We start from the raw sequence: 8,199 nt of genomic DNA on the forward strand, positions 1-8,199 counted from the left end.
TTAGGTTTTGTTTTTCAGCAGTGTCAGATATTCTTTCTGTTCCTCCCCATATCATTGCTTTCTGGTTTCAACCCTGAACTATGGAAGTTTAGGAGGAAGTGATCTGATAATCACAAACCAAAGCAATCTAAAAATCACAAAATGAGCAATCTAATAACCATGAACTGAGTTTTCTGTTGAAACAAATTTTAATGTCCAGTTGGTTTGAAGAGAATATGAACACACTCAGCATGTTGCCAGCTCAGGTTCTAAATGAAAATTATGTGTGGGCTGAAAGTCACAGTTTATGAGAAAATTCATCAAAATCTCAGTTTTTAATAGAACATACAAGAGAAGGGAGTAAGAATTAAGAATTGTGTATCGAAAGCTACAAGGTGAGAATTTATATTTGGAAAAAACAGATTGTGATTTCCTTCCGCTTTGCAGACCTCTAAACAGTTATTTTGACCCAATGTGGTGTGATGGGAGGAGATCAGAAATGGGGCTGTGTTTTCTTCAGTGAGTCCATTTTGATGGCAGACCTGAGAGCTGAAAGCAACTTTTCAAAATGGCAAGTGAGGTGCTCTACGCCGTGGTGTCACCCAAGGAAAGAGTGACTTTTGTTCCAGAAGCTTCAGATACAGGTAAAAAAAAATGCTCATCTTAATATTACTTATTTTCCTTTGCTCACTGACGCATTCTTAAAACTTTCACTCTTTCTTAAATTGTTCACAAGCGGCTGAAGTCAAGTGGAAAGCCTTTAAAAACTATTAATACCCAACTCTGTTTATTTTATATATATATATATATATATATATATATATATATATATATAGGCATGGCAAATTCATGTTTATTGATAAATGAATGCTGAATTCTAGCAAAAGTGAAGATTGACCTTTAAAATCCCATTCTGACTTTCAGTAAGATGGCTGAAATGGGACCTCAAACACATTAATGTTCAGACATTGAAGAGCTTTAATCAGATTATTGAAAACTCATTGACAGTTGAAGTTCACTGGATGGACTTCTCTTTCCTGCAGTCCACTTACATTTTGTATTTTAATTTGATTCTGTTTCTTAGTCACCAGAAATATTTTTAAATTCTAGTGATAGGTCTGTTTCTATTTTCTTGTTTCCTTCTCTTTCTTTTTTCTTTCTTTCTCTCTTTCTCTATCTCTGTCCCTCTTTCTTTCTCTTCTAAAAGTTCTGTGTTAAGAAAAATACAAGTCAAAATTTAACAGAATTTTCTACAATTTTGAAAACTGTTAGTACTGCAATTTGTGCATAACATACTGATGCCTTCAACTATAAAACTGTATTTCTTAAAAAAATATTTTCAAAAAATGATGTGCAAAATATTGCCATTAATGGATTTAGGTAGGAAATAATTCATAGTTTTAAAATAAAAGTATCAAGTTTTACTTTTTCAATTCTGATCAAAAAATAGCTCTTTTCTTGTGGTAAGAAAATTGAGCATGGAAAATTTATTTTAAATTATAATGTTCAGAGATTCCAATAGGAAAGGAAAATATGTCCTGAGTATACCAGTAAAGCAATATTTGTTCTTAAAAACTAAATATGTATATTCACTCATTGGAACAGAGTACAAAAAGCACCTATACAGGTATGAAATCCTTTCATCGCTAACTCAGCTTGCCCCTTAAATTACATGACCAGCTCTCTGCAGAAGAGCTCCACAGCCAGGACAATCCTTGGGACTCCAGTATAAAACTGTCCCCTAAGGATTTATTGGAGATGCACCCTCATGCCCAGCACAACTCACTGTGAAAGTGTCTCAAACTCAGAGAGTGTAAAAGTCTGTTCCATCTATGTTTATTTTTTTCCTCACCTGTCCCTTAAATTTCCAGTTATGTGTTATAGTTTTAAGTGCTTTCACACAGCTTCACTTTAGTGAATCATGCTTAAAAATTGCTGTATAAATTCTGCGAGCCCCCTAAGCCAAGATCATACTCCTGAAATTTGCCAATATAAGGGGCTTGGAAATTCAGAATCTAAGAAATTCTAATGGTCAATTATGAGGCCAATTAAGTAACCAAAATTTCACACAAAATGCTTTTCTTATATTTTACAGTATGCCAGCATGGTGGTTAGCCTGTCATAATATTTTTTTTAAATATTTTTAATTGCAATCTCTATATTCTTGTCACTTCTGTGCAGCTTGCATCCCTGTTGGAGTCCCAATAAATGCTTTACTTAAATAGCATCCTAAAGCAAGGATTTCCACAGGCTGATTGTAATATCTTGCACGAAGAAATACTTGAAATCAATTTTGAACTTGGCACCTATCAACAGCACCAGTGTGTCCTAGTGAGATATAGCAGAAAAACAAAATCACCTGTCTGTATAACATGTATAATATTTTTTCATGTTCTTATAGATATAAAATCATATCTATACATTCTTACAGTCTTCAATTTCTCTGTGTGTTCCATTGTTTTCGAACTTGAGAGCACAAGTGCAGGTAACCGAGCCCTCATCTTCTACCAGATGCTGTTAAATTGTTCTGACCACTCTGCTGTTACCTGTGAGAGATGCTTAGTTCTGAAAATGGGTTGGATTCAATATTTTTTGTAAATCTAAGGTTGATCTCAGCATCTCTGGCACCTTTAGGAGGTTGCTTTTCTTCAGGCAAGAAAAAAACCTTATTTCATACACTATCAGTGAGCAAATTTTTTGAAAGTAGCTCTTGGGGAATGAGGCAAAACATGCAAAGCAGGCAGCCCTGGAGGTTGTGGTGTGTTGCAGTTGATATAAAAATACAGCTCCTTCCTTCCTCCCTTCCTTCTGCTGCCACACCTACCAAAAACTGCTGGGGTCAGTGACACCTCCCACACCTTTGGGGAAGCCCACCCTGACAACATTTCATATGTTTTCTGTTGGTTGCAAAAGTCTTGTAACACAGGATGAAGTATTTTTTATAATGCTTGTGACCATGAGTGTCATAGCCCAGCTTGTGGTTTATTAAGAAGTAAATAGAAAAAAAAAATAGCCAAGGAAAGTGGCCAGTGATTAACTTCTGCTTAAAGACTGAGAGAATATATAATTGGGTGTGTAAGATATGGAATGACAAGGAAAAAATAGAATTCATAATAGAGTAGTTCAGTGTATGGTAACTGAGAGTCACCTAGAAAGACTTGTAAAATTGTCTAAAATTTAATAAATTAATCTTATTTATGTATTTATTTATTTACTTGGAATATTGCACTGAAGAACCATTGTTGCAGGAACTCTTCTTGTACCTTCAGCCCTTTTTGTCCCTCCAGGTGATTCAGTCACATATGCTGAGGTGAATATGAAATGGAGATCTGACAGCCCTGGCAGCACACCCAAAATTACACATTCAGGTATGGCAACCACAGGACACTTCATATTTTCTCATTATATTTCAGCAGCCAAGCATCATATTTTTCCAGAGTATGGGATGGAGTCACTTTTTCTCTTTGCTGCAGGTGATTTCAATCAATTTTTCCCTGCTCCCCACTCCTGAACAATGCTCAGAACATGCTTAAAAATCATTTTGTAGTAGAGGCACTTGAAAACTCTTCTGTTCATTTTAGCAGCAATTTCCATGTACTGCTTTTCACTTCTGAATGAATTCTGAGTGAATGAACAGGCCAATAATAGTATTTAAATAAAAACTGAGCTACTTTTGAAAAGTAATAGCCAAAAAGCAAAAAATCTGCCTGTCTTTTCTTAAGTTAAAATTTTAAGGTAGTTAAACTATTTCAAACCATGTAAGCAGCCCTGAAAGAAAATTTTGTTCTGCAAAGTGAAATAATATATTGGATATGAGTTTTGACTCTTGTGTATGAGGTGAGAATGAAGAAGAGAATATTGCATTCATGTGATGCATAAGAGGAATCAATATATGCATGGAAAAAATGTTAGCTGTGGGAAATGCTAGTGCAAACTAACATTTCCCCTGGGGTTTCATTTGGTCTCACAACAAGGAAAAGGAAACTGAAAGCTTCAGATGTGTTTTCTGAATAAAAGTGGCAGTCAGGCCACTCCCAAAGAGGGAGTGGGCCAGGTGGAGACCCTGTTACAAAGACAAAACTAATTAACTGGCTTCACTGAAATGCCCTATGATTCTATCCCAGTGGATCCAGGCTTGGAATGCAGCATGGAAAGTGTCAGAAATGCAATTTTGATATAGGACCATTGATCTGTCCGCCTTTTTGGCCCCTTTTTCTATCCCAGTCCTCAATCCCTCTCTTCCTTTCTCTGATTCTGGCTACACTGTCCAGGTTTTTAGAATTTTCTTCAAGGAGTATCAAAATCCATATATGCTCTACATATGGATAAATGCTACTAGGAGATCTCCGTCCCTTCATATTCTTACCTGGAACCTCTTTAAAACCACAGAAGCTGAATGTTCTGATTCTTGTTTGGATTGGGGAGCAGTTTAAATGGAAAGTATTAAGGAATGAGGATCAAATGAACACTGTGATCCTAGCCAGGATTAAAGTTGGAGGAGAAAATGATGGAGGCACAGATTTAGAGACCAATTAAATAAGTGTGTCTTTGTTGTGTTTAAAAATTATGGTAATCTGGGAAGAGTCTCTAGGATTTCAAATTACCTATAATTTTTTCTTTTAAAGCCTGAATGGGACCTTCAAGCTTTCCTCGTGGGTCTTCAGTTGTGCAGCCTCAGACAATTACCACAGGATAGCACAACCACTGCAAGCCATTTCCTAAGGAAAAGGCAGGGCATGTTCCAGAGTGGGAAGCACTGGCAGTGCCGTGTGTGCATGTGGCAAAACTCTGGCAGAGCAGTGCTGGCAAAGCTGTGCTCTGCCACTAAAGGCAAGAGGTTGTATTTTTAGGTTTCTTCGCAGCAGCTGTGATGATAAAATTTAGAACCGATCAAGAAAAGGTTTCTTCTGACCCTGAGAGTGTGATTTTAATAGTTACACATAGGTTTGTATACATATAAACCTATATATATACATACACATATATATATAGTGTGTGTGTATATATATAGTATATATACTATGTATACTATATATATTATACCTATATATAGTATGTATAGATATATTTGTACACATATAAACCTATATATATGTATATATATATACACATATATATACTATATATATTGTGTATAATAGATAGTATATATCTCTATATATACTATATATAGATATATAGTATATATAGATATATACTATATGTATACTATATATACTATACATATATACAAGTGCTGGATCTATAGCAGGAGGGACAATGATTTTTCATGCTCCATAACTCAGAACAGAAGTTTCCTTCTGTTCTGCCCATGGTGACACCCCTGTCCCTTGTCCCTTTGGCAGTGACCTGCTCGGAGAACTCCCTCTGGTGCTACCTGGTCTTCGCCCTGCTCTTCTGCTCGGTGGTTCTGCTCATCACGGTTATCCTGCTTGCAGTGAAATGCTACAGCCGGTGAAACGTTATAGCTGCTGACCCTGCTGCCACAGCGGGTAAGCCCTTCCCAGCCCTGCTGGATTTCCTCAGCATTGAGCGCAGGAGGTGCGAGGAAGCTCCCAAACCACAGGCTGGTGTTTTTAGGCAGCAACGGTAACACTCACAGAAGGCTGAGCTTCTCATATTCTCTAATTCTAGCAGCTTTTGTCTCTTTTATTTCCAGATAAGTCAGCACAGGAAGGTTCTGATTCTTCAATGGAATGGGATGTAGTGGCTGTTTTATTTGACATTATTTTGGCTGAAGAGACAAAATGAAGACATGCCATCAGTCTGATCACTCTCCAGTTATGTCATCCCAGATCTCTGTAAAACCTCTAACCTCTCCGTATATGGACAAGACATGTATTAATTTTATTTGGAATTTTCTTAATCCTGTAATACCAGCAACCATCCAGCTATATCAGTGCATGTATCAAGACATGGGCTCAAGCTCCTGCATCAAAAGGTGGATTTGGGCCTTGTTTGGACAACAAAAATGACCAGGTGGAGACATACTTTTAATTCACATCTGACTTGATTCTGCACTGATGTGCAACACAGAAAAACTTTTGGATTATATGCAAGTGCAAAAATTCACGGACAAAACAGGGAATGTGAAAGGTTGCAACGAGGTTTTTTATAAAGCCAGGGCTTGAACTTGATTTTTCTTCTTCTGACAGCCTTTAGTTGGATTTATATGAAAGGGATATTGAACGTTCAAGAAACTGAATGTTGTTAGTAGAGAAGTCTCAGTTTCATCTCCTCATTGGCTTGAATTAAATTGCTCTGTTCCACTTGTCCAGAAGAGCATCTCACAATATATTGTTTCTGTCTTGGGGCAGTAATTGATTTTTGTATTTGTTTGGGTTTGGTTTTTTCCCACGTGCCATAGCTTCAGTTAAAACTGAGTTCCCACTGGAACTGAGGCACTGAAGTTCAAATAAAGGGGGATTAGATATTAGATTGTAATTATGACCTTATTGTCTCTTTTTATATTATTTCTGGATCTTATCCATTTTAACTTCTTTGTGGCAGGCTGCAGAGAATTTGCAGACTCTGAGTAGGAGGAGCCTATATAACAAATATTTCTAGAATATTTCTTGTATTTAAACTTACCTGTACTTTAGCTGTTGCTGCTGTTGGTAATGTACCCTATCTTTATAATACATAAATGCACAGAAGTCAATAAAGGGATTCAGTAAAGCACTTTTGCTGGTGTTTGGTTGGTTGGTTGGTTTGGTTTTCTCCAGTCTTCTGTTAGTCAGACTGGAGGAAAAATAACATTTTGTATTTGTATGAGTGTCAGTTTTTGTGGGGTAGCCCGTTTATAGCACATCTGTTTTATAGATCTTGCTACTTACCCTCTTTTTTTTTTCAGACTTACCCTTGCCCTCCCCTCTTCAAGATAAAAATGTAGCACATAAAACTCAAAAACCAGAAATTAGACGCAAGACACAGGCAAAATCAGGAGACTGGACATTTGGTAATATTAGAATATTAGAAATACTAGATGGGTGGTAGAAGACAGTGCAAGGTGAGGGTAACACAAGACAATCAGTGAGGTGTCAAAACCAAATATAGCAATATTAATTTTAATAATATTATATTTTTTAAATAGTTGAATACAACTCTGTCTCAGAGGAAGGCTACATGACTGGTATTTCCAGGGAGGTCCATTCTTTTACTTTTCTGCTTGCAAATGTCGTCAGTGAACAGCCTCACAAGTACCCTGGGTCATATACCCCTCAGATTTCAGTGTGTGATGGAGAGAAGGAGAGATGTAGAGAGAAGGAGGATCATTTCATTGATTTTATGATAATTTCCTGGGTATTGGCTTTGTAGTCTATTTCTTTGTGAAGTATAAAAAGAGACAGGAAAAAAATATTTTTATTGTTTCTGACCTTTTCATCATCCTAAAAATATTGAAAGTTTCATGTCAGGCCTCCTAGTTGAGTCAAAAGAATTTCTTGGAGGTCTGAGAGGGGCTGATTCCCAATCCCACATCCCGTGATGTGGGATCTGGACAGGCTGGGTAAATGGGCTGAGACCAAAGGATGAGGTTCAACAAGGCCAAGTGCCGGGTCCTGCCCCTGGGCCACAGGAAGCCCCAGCAGCTCCAGGCTGGGAAGAGCCCAGCAGGGAAGGAAGGGCCTGGGCCTGCTGGCCCACAGTGCATGCCCAGGTGGGCGAGAAGGCCAATGGCTGCTGGGCTGGGCCAGCAATGGTGTGGCCAGCAGGAGCAGGCCAGTGACTGTCCCCCTGCTGTGGGCACTGGGGAGGCCTCACCCCAAGGGCTGTGTCCAGTTCTGGGCCTGGCACTGCAAGATGGACACTGAGGGGCCGGAGCGTGTCCAGAGGGGGGAACGGAGCTGGGCAAGGGGCTGGAGCACAAGTCTGATGAGGAGCGGCTGAGGGAGCTGGGGGTGTTTAACCTGGAGGAAAAGGAGGCTCAGGGGAGCTCTACTGCTCTCCACACCTCCCTGACAGGAGGGTGCAGCCAGCTGGGGGTCAGGCTCTGCTCCCAGGGAACAAGGGACAGGATGAGGGGACACAGTCTTAGGCTGTGCCAGGGAAGGTTTAGTTTGGACATAAGGTGGATTTATTTCATGGAAAGTGTGATTCGATATCGGAACGGGCTGCCCAGGGAGGCGGCGGAGTCGCCGTCCCCGGAGCTGTAGGAAAGCTGCACGTGGCGCTCAGTGCCGCGGTGCGGCTGACGCGGCGGCGAGCGTTCAAAGGCTGGCC

Source organism: Agelaius tricolor, unplaced genomic scaffold (assembly GCF_023055355.1).
Source record: "Agelaius tricolor isolate 1412-34295 unplaced genomic scaffold, bAgeTri1.0.p SCAF_3, whole genome shotgun sequence".
Lineage (NCBI taxonomy): Eukaryota > Metazoa > Chordata > Aves > Passeriformes > Icteridae > Agelaius > Agelaius tricolor.